This window comes from Heteronotia binoei, chromosome 5 (assembly GCF_032191835.1).
Source record: "Heteronotia binoei isolate CCM8104 ecotype False Entrance Well chromosome 5, APGP_CSIRO_Hbin_v1, whole genome shotgun sequence".
NCBI lineage: Eukaryota > Metazoa > Chordata > Lepidosauria > Squamata > Gekkonidae > Heteronotia > Heteronotia binoei.
The window spans coordinates 83580127-83592178 of NC_083227.1; positions in this window are offsets into that span (position 1 = coordinate 83580127).

Below are 12052 nucleotides of genomic sequence, written 5' to 3' on the forward strand. Positions count from 1 at the left end.
CATTTTACCATTGAGAGTCATTCTCTCGCAAATGTAAGTACATTATGGTGAACAATATGTTCCTCTTATTATAAGGAGTAACAAATGCTAACACTTCTTACGATTATCACAATACAGCATGGCTATGCTGTTGGTAGTTTCTGTATCACTTATTACTGTAGACTGTGCTAGCTGCATGTTGAAAAATTGTTCTATGTCACAAACTATGAAAGTGACTCAACAGGGTGCATAGGTGTTTCCACACCAGGAGAAACAGACTGAAACATGTTGCAAAATAAATGTCATCCTTACTTTGGAAGGAGAGATTTAGCTGTACTATGTTAGAGCTGTTTGAACTATCTAGTGCCAAATGCTGGCTGTTGAGAGAATATCTGAGACCTAATGTTGCTAATATATTTTGAAAAGCCTCAAGGCTAGTAGCTTAAAAGTATACTTTTAATCATGTTCAGACCTCCTCATCAATAGCTCTATTGAATTTTTAAAGCTCAGTTAACCTATTGCAGGTTATAAGGAACATGAACCACCTCTGTACATTCCGATACCATCTTAAAGCTGCCTTCAGATTACTCCTGTCACCATACTTGAACATAATTAGCTCTGCAGTGGTAATGCAAAGCCTTTATCTAGAAAGTAACACTGTTGGAAAAAAGTAAAACAAATCCTTACCTTTGAGAAGGAAGCAGCTTTACATTCTGTCTCAAAGGAACCTTTTCACTGCTTAACAGAGGTGTGGCAATTTTGGACTTGATTCTGAGTGTAGCTCAAGACTTGGGGTGAAATAAGCATATGTAACTTGTAGCTAAAATTGGTCTCTGTGCCAGATGATTAGAAAGTAGCAAATGTTACCTCAATTTTTTCTAATGGTGCCCAGAGGAGATCCAGCAAATTAAAGCCTAGTTAGCCTAGCATATGTTCCTGGAAAATCATTAGAAGCTTAGAATTATTAAGCATATCAAGCAGTGTTCCCTCTAAGCTGAGTTAGTATGAGCTAGCTCACAGGTTTTTAGCCTCCAGCTCACGCATTTTTGTCTTGGCTTAGGAAGAATGGCCCAAGAGCAAACTAATTTAGGCAGTAGTTCACCACTTTAATGGCAGTAGCTCACAAAGTAGAATTTTTGCTCACAAGACTCCACAACTTAGAGGGAGTATTGATATCAAGGAACAATGCCTAATGAGGGGAAATGAGCATGGCCTTTATAAAGAGTCCTTTATAGGACTCTATAAAATCCTGCCTCACTAATGTTTTGGAATTCTTTGAGCACATTAACATTCATGTGGATAAGAATGATCTGGTAGACATATACTTCCAAAAGACTTGACAAGGAACCTCACCAAAGGCCCTGAGTAAGCTCAGTAATCACGGAGTAAGAGAATGTCCTGTTACGAATTAAAAATTTGTTAAAGGAAGCAGAAAGTAGGAGTAACTGGACAGTTCTTGCTATTGAGGGAGATGGGTTTCCACAAGAATTAGTATTGGGACCAGTGCTATTTACTTTGTTTATATTATTTGGAATTGGGTTGAGTAGCATAGAGGCCAGTTTCCAAGTGATGTTAGTACTTCTGGATGGTAAAAATCAAGCTGGATCTTGAAGAACTAAGGATCTCTCTAAATGGGGTAAGCAGGCAACAATGTGGTGAATGACAGTCTGTGCAAGTGCACAATAATGCACATTGCCCTGATCTGGATGGGCCAAGCTATCCTGAGCCTGCTTGTGGTATAGAAGTTTAATTAAATAAATATCCCCAGTCCATCAGATCTTGGAAACTAAGAGTTGGCTATGGTTAGTATTTGGGTGGGAGACCAAGTAATTCCTGTGTTGCTGTTCAGAGGAAGACAAGGGTAAAACACCTGTTAGTCTCTTGCGTTGAAAATCCTATAGGGTCACCATAAGTTGGCTGCAACTTGACAACACTTTACAAATGATGCACATCAGAACAAAAATTTCTAATATTAAATATATGCTGATAGGGTTTGAATTGGCTGGGGCTGAGAACTAAAATATGGGATACGGCAGGGCAGGAACGGTTTCAGTCTGTGGGAGTTGCCTTCTATAGAGGAATTATAATGGAAAACTCAATGAAAATAACCCAATGGGGTGATAAAGGGAAGCTTGGTGCTTGAAATTACTTGGGAAAAGGCTGAAAATAAAACAGCCAGTATTGTATTGCCTTTGTCTAGAGTTATATTGTTGCTTCACATGGAATGAAATATGCAGTTCTGGTTGCTGTACTTCAAAAAGGATATTGAGCTGGAAAAAGTGTAAAAGAGGGCAACCAAAATGTCAGAGGAGTCAACATACCTTTCCTATGAGGAAAGCGTGGAGAGTCTTGAGACTTTGTCTAGAAAAAAGCTAAGGGGAAACATGATAGAGGTTTATAAAATTATGCATGAGGTAGAAAATGTGGATAGAACTTCTCCCTCTCCCATAATGCTAGAATGCAGGGGCAGTCATTGAAGTTGTCTGAAACAAGTAATTAAACTCTGGAATTCACTGCCAGCAAAGGTAGTGATGGCATATAAATGGCTTTAAAAGAGAGTTAGGCAGATTCATGGAGAAGAGCGCTATCACTGGTTATTAGCCATGGGAACTGAAGGAAGCCTTCATATACAGAGGCAGCAGATCTCCGAATAGGAGTCCTGGGAAACAGCAGCATGTAAGGGTCTTGGCCTCTTAGGACCTGTTTGGTTAGCCCCCCAGGGCTACTGTTTGAACACTGAAACAGTATGCTAAACTAGATGGGCCAATGGGCTTGTCCAGCAGGCTGTGCTAACGTTTTTATGACTGCCTCTGGGAATCAAATTCTCTTCAGCCCTGCTTTGGCCATGCATTGATGGTCTACTATGTCAACATAGTCTGGAACATTCTTTATCATAGAAATGCTCTCAGGAGAACTTTGGGTATGCTAGGACAGTGTTACTATGTAACTGGCCTCTTGCTAGATGCTAGCTCATGGTAAATACTGTATGATTTAATGGGTACTGAGCATGTGTTTGTGTTTTTGCATAGGTGCCATGGGATGCTGACCTATTTTCTATAAACTGGAAATCTTGTTGGCAAGGGTTAGATGGTGATGATCTGCAGTACTATGGCTGCATCTAGGTGAAGCATTTTATATATATGGCAACGTCCCCTTGTTGAGGTCTGAGGTGGCCAGGCAGTGTATACAGTGAACTATTCTTTGTTAGAGCTGGTTCTAGGTCTTGATTTTGTCCTTTAAGGTCCTCTGCAGTCAGGGACCCACATACCTCTGGGACCGCCTCTCTCAGTATGTCCCCAGAAGGGTGTTATGCTCCAGGAATAAGAACCTCCTGGTGGTCCCCAGCCCAAGAGAGATCCATCTGTCCTCAACTATAGCCAGAGCTTTTTCAGCCCTGGCCTCTGCCTAGTGGAACTCTCTACCAGAGAATATCCATGCCCTGTGGGATTTACTACCTTTCCACAGGGCATGTAAGGCAGTGATGTTACATCAGGCATTTAGTTGAAGACAGCAATGGGACAATATAATATCGAGCACTCTCATAACCTCTACACCCTCTGCAACTCCTCCCCCCCAGGTGGTTTCTGGAAAAATATTTTCTTTTGCCATCTTGGGAAGTATATTGTTTTAGTTGTTGATACAATGCAAGTATTTTAAATTTCGTTTTAACCTGAATTATTTATTGTTTTTGTCTTATTGTAAGCCACCCTGAGCCCTACTTGCAGGAAAGGACATTTAATTAAATCATTGATTAGATCTGATCATAGTCCTGAACCAAAGACTCATTACCTGCAACTAATCCATGAGGATCTGTTGTGCTGGTGATCTTCCTACTGAGAATCCTTGATGCATACTTGCTCTGGTGAGAGGGGTCACAAAGTAATGAATATGCAAATTTTTCTTTATTACTTGTAAATAGTGATTATACAAGTTAAAGATTACCTTACCATTAATATACAGGCTCAATATTCACTATACAATCACTGACTCATGTCTTTACTGTAGCACAAGTGACCACCCTTGAGGTGTGAGGAATGCATACATTTTCCATGCTGTGAACTAGTGATTACCAAGCATAATAGGTTTTATGACTGCAAAAGGACTTTCAGCAGGGGAAAGCAGTAACTTTTCTGAGGCCTTCAGCAGACTTCCAAAGCTAGCAGTGGTATAATCAGATGCTTATTATTGCAAAGGAATTGTTTCCTGATTAAATTGAAGTGCCAACATGAGAAACAATTCTGTTCAAAAAGGGCTCTTTGGCAAAACCAATAAATTTGAGGTTGCTAACCCATATTTAGACTTGGTGTTTGATGCCAGTTAAGCCCCAACAATTGCTTATAAAGTAATCTTAATATGTGGGCTGTTGGGGGAAAATTACATCTTGGATTTTTCCCTACCACTATTTTAGAAAAACAGCATTACTGAGGCTGCCAGTTATGGAGGTGGCAATACAAAATTCATAATCTAATGGAATTGCTGTGGAAACCAGTCTTCACTGATTAGTGACTTACTACTGTCAAACCATAGAGATTGCTGAAAGGGGCCAGTTGCACAGCAGTGATTCACATGAAAGACGCTGCTTATAATCTTATGCCTTTTTGCGTCACTGCCTGGATTACACTCCTTTCAGTAGTGACATCTCTGCAGGCAGTGGCAGGTTCCTCTGATCTAATCTATTATTCCTGTTCCTCCAAGATAGCATGCAGACAGGAATTTCTTGAAAACTCTGGTACAATAGTTAATCACCACCATTTTTGTTCTTTGTCATCAGTAGACATTACAGACTTTACTGTTACCAAATTCCAGAGAAAATAGTTTTTTATGAGTGTTTGATCAGTGCAGAGTCTCAGAACCACCTGCTTACAGTTTTCTACACGCATCTTCACACCTACTTGACCTTAGCATTATCTCTTTTCTATTCATGAAAAGTTGACAAGTCTCCCAGAGGTAATCCTCAGTTATCATGGAGAATTCCAGTAGCATCCTTTAGCAGCAACGTTGCTTACCCTGAAGGAAGCTGGGGATGAGAGGCTGTGTAAAATATTCCCATGTTCTGTAATGGATGTAGGTCCATGTAGCTTCTGCTTGTGAAGATAACAATACCATGGCCTATTGAATATCAGGTAACACTGTAAAGCGAAGGTGTTTCTGGACCTTACTATCCTGCTGTGGAAACAGGCAAAAACTAGTATAGCAGTACTGCTTAGCAAATAGTCACAGCCTACCATGGGCCCTGGATGGTGGCTCTTAAGTCATCCAGAACGCTGTCACCTGTATTCTTCCTGAGCTCAAAACTTGCCAAGAAGTCCTGTGGTTTGTGTATGTGAAAGAGCTGGGTGTTTCCACCTGATAGGGATTTGGACATATGCAGTGGAGATGGGGAGGTCAATAGAATAGACAGCTTTCTAAAAACCAAATCATTGAGCAAATGAATTAGGTAAAACATAGTGTAAGAGAAATAAATTGTAAGAAGCCATGTTCTGTATTGGTTCAGCTGAGGAAAAATCACAGCATCTTGTCCTCGTAGCTCCTATGGGGACAAGATGCTGTGCTCCTTGACAACTATTGATTTGCTGGGGGTCAGATCAATGAGACAAATCGAATGAGTATCTCATAAGCCATATAGGCCCACTTTCAGAATGATATGGATTGTATGTGCTATGGTCCCACTGGACTGACAGAGGTTGAAAGTTAGGTCAGAAACCTCAGGCTGTGTTCCTTCAATATGCCATAATAGCTTGGATCTCTACACATCAACGCTTTAATGAACTCTACAGCAGTCAGTAGAAGCAAGTGAATTTGGTGGTGTGTTTTTCCTTGTAGAGATCACTTGGAGATTTAGTTTGCATGTGAAACCTTCAAAGGGCTCCAAGACAGGATGTTGGGCAATGCTTTACATTAACTCCCTATGTGAAGGGCTGGGGATATGCTGTGATTCCATGAAAATACAGAACAGGTGTAGAATTCAGCTTCCTATGGATCTCCATTGTCCTCTTTAAAACACAAGTTTCTAATTCTTACAGTTGCAAGAATGTCCTTGAAAGTGAGCAGGCAATATCTGTTGAAGTATCAGGGCAATTGAGTCTAGGTAAGATTTTGTTCCAGTGAAGAACTCTGCTTTATCTCAGTTTGTCATTGGATGGCTGGCATGCAGAAGTTTAACTCAGTGCATTTAGCTGTGTGTAATCTCAGCACTGCAAACACTAGTTTAAGGACAAAAAAAAATAGTCACCCTATCCATTCTTTTGAATCCCCTCTGCAATATTATATCCCAAATACTGGCTGTATACTTCTTGCGTTCAGGAAATGTGCACACAGAAAATGCAAAGTAAACTGCTGCATTTAAATTACAACAGTTGCAGACTGAAAAGTCCTAGGCCAAGGGTGTTAAACATGTGGCCTAGAGGCTGAATCAGGCCCCCATAGGGCTCCTATCAGGCTCCCGAGTAACTGCTTGTTATCTGCTTCCTTCTGCATCACAGCTTGCTTTGCAAGCCTTGCTCAATCACACAGGAGCTACAGAGCAAAACCTCTATTTTCTCCATTGGCCAAGGCTCCTTCCTTGGGGAGGAAGGCGGGGAGAAAGCTTGCTTTGCCGGGCTCTCTCAGTTGCAGAGCTACTGAGCCAAGCCTCTTTTCCTTCTATTGGCTGAGGCTCCTTCCCCTCCTGGTCCCCTGGGGAAGGAAGGAAAGAACCAGAGCTTCTTTTGCCCAGTTCCCTGGATCCCATGGGAGAAATACAAAGAAAGCACCTTCAAGACCAATGAGTGCTAAAGTTTTAAGCATGTTTTAAGTTTTTTTTAAAATCTTTGTGTCCTTTATAAATTTACATCTCTGCTACCTAATCTTAAATAAGTGACACAAGGCCTGGTCAGACATGGCCCAGCCTGACAAGGTCTCATTTATGTCAGATTCAGCCCTCCTAACAAAATGAGTTTGACATCCCTGTCCTAAGCCAACTGGGCCTCCCAGTTTTAGGGGGAAATCTAAAACCATTCCCATTGTGGAAAAGATTAAGACTCTCAAAAAGGTATCAAGGTGCTGTTTTATCCCACAACAAGGAAGAGATATACCAGTTCCAGTTATATGGTATGTGGCTTTTTCATTTTTATTTTGCTTAAAGTGGGCGAAGCCTTGCACAGCAGCTGAGGCAGAATGCACATTCACATGTGCACTATGTGCTGGTGTGGTGTTGGTCTGGTCATGGGGCCTCTCTCTGTTAATAGTTCTGATGACAGCAGTAAGGAAGGCATAAGGGATGTATGAAATTAGGTAAATGGTCTGAATAAAAGTTCAACACTGACAACTGCTTGATGCTGCCTGGTTCTGCTTCAGGTGAGCCAGACTATTTTTAATATCTGAAACTGAGCAGTTTATTCATAACCACAACATGCAATGGGCCCATTTTACCTGAGTCTCTCTCTTCCATGCTCAAAAGAGTAAGCTCTCACTTCTTACAGAATTGTATTTTCTGTTAGAATTGTATTGGTGATAATAGCGAAAAGTAGTAAGATCACCACGCAGACTTGAAGTAGTATGTGTTTAAGCTCCTGGAATGTTTGTTTCTTAAGTGTGCTTCAAGCTGCTTTTGAAATTCATGCAGGAGGAGCATTCATAAGTAGTAATTCAGATGGGGGAAGTCAAGAGTCCCATTGGAGGTACATTTGCTTTGGGCCATGCCAAAAGTAGCTCTCTGTACCTTACCTCCCATCCTGTGTTAAGTGATAGATGCATAATACACATTATCAATGTTTTATCTGCAAAGATGTTAAGAACTGTCATGTGTTCTAAATTTTATATTTATATTCAAGAAGCCAAGTAGAGTTTTGTGTCTGTGTGATATCTCTAGCAGAATTATTGTGCATTTCTGAAAACTTGTGTGAGAGGATAAAGGATAGGCACTACATAACTACTGACAATTGCTATGAAGATATATCCAGAGGAGTTTAGCTTCCCTATCAAATATTATGGTGCTAAACCAAACATACCCCAGGGAAGCTTATTAAATTTGCAGATGATACTAAATTGGGAGGGGTTGCAAACACAGAAGACAGAAACAGGATACAGGATGACCTTAACAGGCTGGAAAACTGGGCTAAAATGAATTTTAACAGGGATAAATGTAAAGTTCTGCATTTAGGTAGGAAAAATCCAATGCGTGGTTATAGGATGGGGGAGACTTGTCTTAGCAGTAGTATGTGCAAAAAGGATCTAGGGGTCTTTGTGGATCATACGCTAAACATGAGTCAACAGTGTGATGCGGTTGCTAAAAAGGCAAATGCAATTTTGGGCTGTATCAACAGAAGTATAGTGTCCAAATCACGTGATGTGATGGTATCACTTTACTCTGCTCTGGTAAGACCTCACCTGGAGTATTGTGTTCAGTTTTAGGCACCACATTTTAAGGATATAGACAAGCTGGAAGGGGTCCAGAGGAGGGCAATGAAGATGGTGAGGGGTCTGGAGACCAAGTCCTATGAGGAAAGGCTGAAGGAGCTGGGGATGTTTAGCCTGGCAAGGAGGTAGTTGAGAGGTGATATGATCACCATCTTCAAGTACTTGAAGGGCTGTCATATAGGGGATGGTGTGGAATAGTTTTCTGTGGTCCTGGAACGTAGGACCAGAACCAATGGGTTGAAATTAAATCAAAAGAGTTTCCGGCTCAACATTAGGAAGAACTTCCTGACCGTTAGAGCGATTCCTCAATGGAACAGGCTTCCTCGGGAGGTGATTGGCTCTCCTTCATTGGAGGTTTTTAAACAGGGGCTAGATGGCCATCTGACAGCAATGAAGATCCTGTGAATTTAGGGGGTGTGAGTTTCGTGCATTGTGCAGGGGTTGGACTAGATGACCCTAGAGATCCCTTCCAATTCTATGATTCTAAGTTGTCTAATGCTCAGCTTGGGGCTGTGGAAGGGGAAAGTTGCCTATTACTAAAACTGGCATGTGCAATGTATTCCAAAATCCATTATTGCAATAATGCATAGTCTCGGTTTCAACCAACTCACTGTTGTCTGCTTCCTTCTCCCCCTCTTGCTTCTTTCTGCATCACAACTTGCTTTGCTAGGCTTGCTCTATTGCACAGGAGCAACAGAACAAAGCTCCTCCCTTGGGGAGGAATTGGGAGAAGGTGACCTGGCTTTGCCAGGCTCTCAAATGCACAGCAGAGCTACTGAGCCATGCCTCTCTTCCTTCTGTTGGCTGAGGCTCAACAAGCCAGTAAGATCTATTAGGCTGAGTGTATGTGTTTGTCTGTGTCCTTTATAAAGGTTATGTCTCCCTGACCTGGCGTTACATTTTGACACACATGGCCCAGCCAGACAAGGTCAAGATCCAGCCCTCATAGCAAATGAGTTCCACATGCCTGAAATATGAGTGAACACTCCTACTCAAGAACATAAAAAGCACCTTCTTTTTGGCTCAGCCACAAGCCAGCAGGGATTAGTAGGGCAGGGTCCTCCAGAAACTGACCAGCAAGGCCCAGGGACAGCAATATGCTTTCTGCCCATCCAGGGACCTTGGACGTTGCTGACGAGCCTATTTCTAAGCGCGTTCTCAGGCCAGCCACTTCAGTAAGGCAGTTAGATCATTATTAGCCCGAACCTAAGCAAGGTTATTTAGAAGGGAGGCATATGATTAATGAGACTTGCTCCCAAGTAGCCCAAAAGGTTAAGCAAAAATGTATTGCAGTGGCAATGCACAGGAAGTAGGCGCGGATAGCAGACGTGTATCAGGTTTGCAAGCAAACAGACACGCAAGGCTTCGATGAGCCTCCTCACAGACGTTACATGCCTCTTTTTTTGTAGCAAGAAAACTTTTTCTGGCACGCGCTGCGCTTCTAGAAGGGTCACGCCGCGAATCTTCCTCCCAGAGCACTCCTGTGCCAGCTTTAAAGACCCACGGCGGTGCGGGGTGGGGAGAAGAATCTATGGCGGAGGCCGATTCCATCGCCGAGGCTCCCTTTGGGCGCTGAAGAGCGAGGCAATGCTTTCCTGCGAAGAAGGCATCTCCCTCCTCCTCATGCCATCACAGGCCGCGTCTATTCAGCGGGTCCCTTGCTAAGGGCGTCAGGGAAGGCAATCACTTCCACGCCGCCAACCTTCTTCCCAGGGCGCAAGGGGAAATGCTATTTACACCCTCCAGGATTAGACAAATCACAGCGCCTCTCTTTGATGACAGATAAAAGCTAGCGGAGAGCGCTCAGCGTGGGTGGGAAGCGTGTTCCGAAAGGGGGCGTGGGGGAAAGGCTGGCAGGCTGACGCTGAACGCCATCCTGTGCAGGTCTCAGATGCCGCTAGTGAATGGAACTTGACGCCCACACAGTCCGCTCGCAATCAAAGTCGCCCCAATCAAGGGCTGCCTGCGTTTCAAATGCAGCAAACACCGTGGGTTCGCCTCCCCCTCCCTGCCAGCAATCGCTCTCCCCTTCCGTATCCCTCAGATCGCCGCTTTCCAGAAACTCAAGGGCGCCGTAGCCAGGTAGCTCTGCAAAAAGTGGGGCGGCCCCTGCGCCACACCCTCTTCTCCCCGGCTGCAATGTTAACTCGCTGGTTTCAAAGCCGATGGGAGTCCAGTCTCGCCCTTTGCCAGCTAGATTCTAAGTGCGACCATAGAGCCTCTCTGTCTGCACCCTGAGGCTGTAACAGTTAGTTGCGGCATAAACCCCAAAACTCAACGCAGAGAGAGTGAGCAAAGATCTAAATCCCTTGCAGTCCCACTCACCCACCCACCTCCGCAAATAATAAAGGCCAGCCGCTCTTCCTGTCTGATCAGTTACTTCCCTCCTTTATATAGTTCGGATTAGGAATAGTTTCGGGGCTCACCCACAGCCAACTCGAGGGCACCTCTCTTCCCTTTCCGTCTCAATTCAAACTCCAGAGCAGAAGCCTCTTCCATCTGGATTGCCTGAGATGGTAGAGGGAGGGAATACACCATAATAACATAAGATAAGCCATGTTGGATCAGGCCAGTGGCCCATCCAGTCCAACACTCTGTGTCACACAGTGGACAAATATATGTGTGTGTGTGTGTGTATACACACACTGTGGCTAATAGCCACTGATGGACCTCTGCTCCATATTTTTTATCCAATCCCCTCTTGAAGCTGACTATACTTGTAACCGCCGCCACCTCCTGTGGCAATGAATTCCACATGTTAATCACCCTTTGGGTGAAGAAGTACTTCCTTTTTTAATCTGACTGCTCAGCAATTTCATTGAATGCCCACAAGTTCTTGTATTGTGAGAAAGGGAGAAAAGTACTTCTTTCTCTACTTTCTCCTTCCCATGCATAATCTTGTAAACCTCTATCATGTCACCCCACAGTCAACGTTTCTCCAAGCCAAAGAGCCCCAAGCGTTTTAACCTTTCTTCATAGGAAAAGTGTTCCAAGCCTTTAATCATTCTAGTTGCCCTTTTCTGAACTTTTTCCAATGCTATAATATCCTTTTAGAGGTGCGGTGACCAGAATTGTACACAGTATTCCAAATGAGTCCACACCATCATTTTATACAGAGGCATTATGATACTGGCTGATCTGTTTTCAATTTCCTTCCTAATAATTCCCAGCATGGAGTTGGCCTTTTTAATTGCAATCGCACACTGTCTTGACATTTTCAGTGAGTTATCTACCACGACTTCAAGATCTCTCTCTTGATCAGTCTCTGCCAGTTCACAGCCCATCAACTTGTATTTGTAGCTGGGATTCTTGGCCCCAATGTGCATTACTTTGCACATGGCCACATTGAACCTCATCTGCCACGTTGATGCCCACTCACCCAGCAGATCCCTTTGGAGTGCCTCACAATCCTCTCTGGTTCTCACCACCCTGAACAATTTAGTGCCATCTGCAAACTTGGTCACTTCACTGCTTACTCCCAACTCCAAATCATTAATGAACACGTTAAAGAGCATGGGACCCAGTACTGAGCCCTGAGGCACCCCACTGTTTACTATCCTCCACTGCGAAGACTGTCCATTTATACTCACTCTCTGCTTCCTATTCATTAGCCAGTTTTTGATCCACAAGAGGACCTGCCCTTTTACTCCATTTCTAGAAGGGAATCTAATTCTCT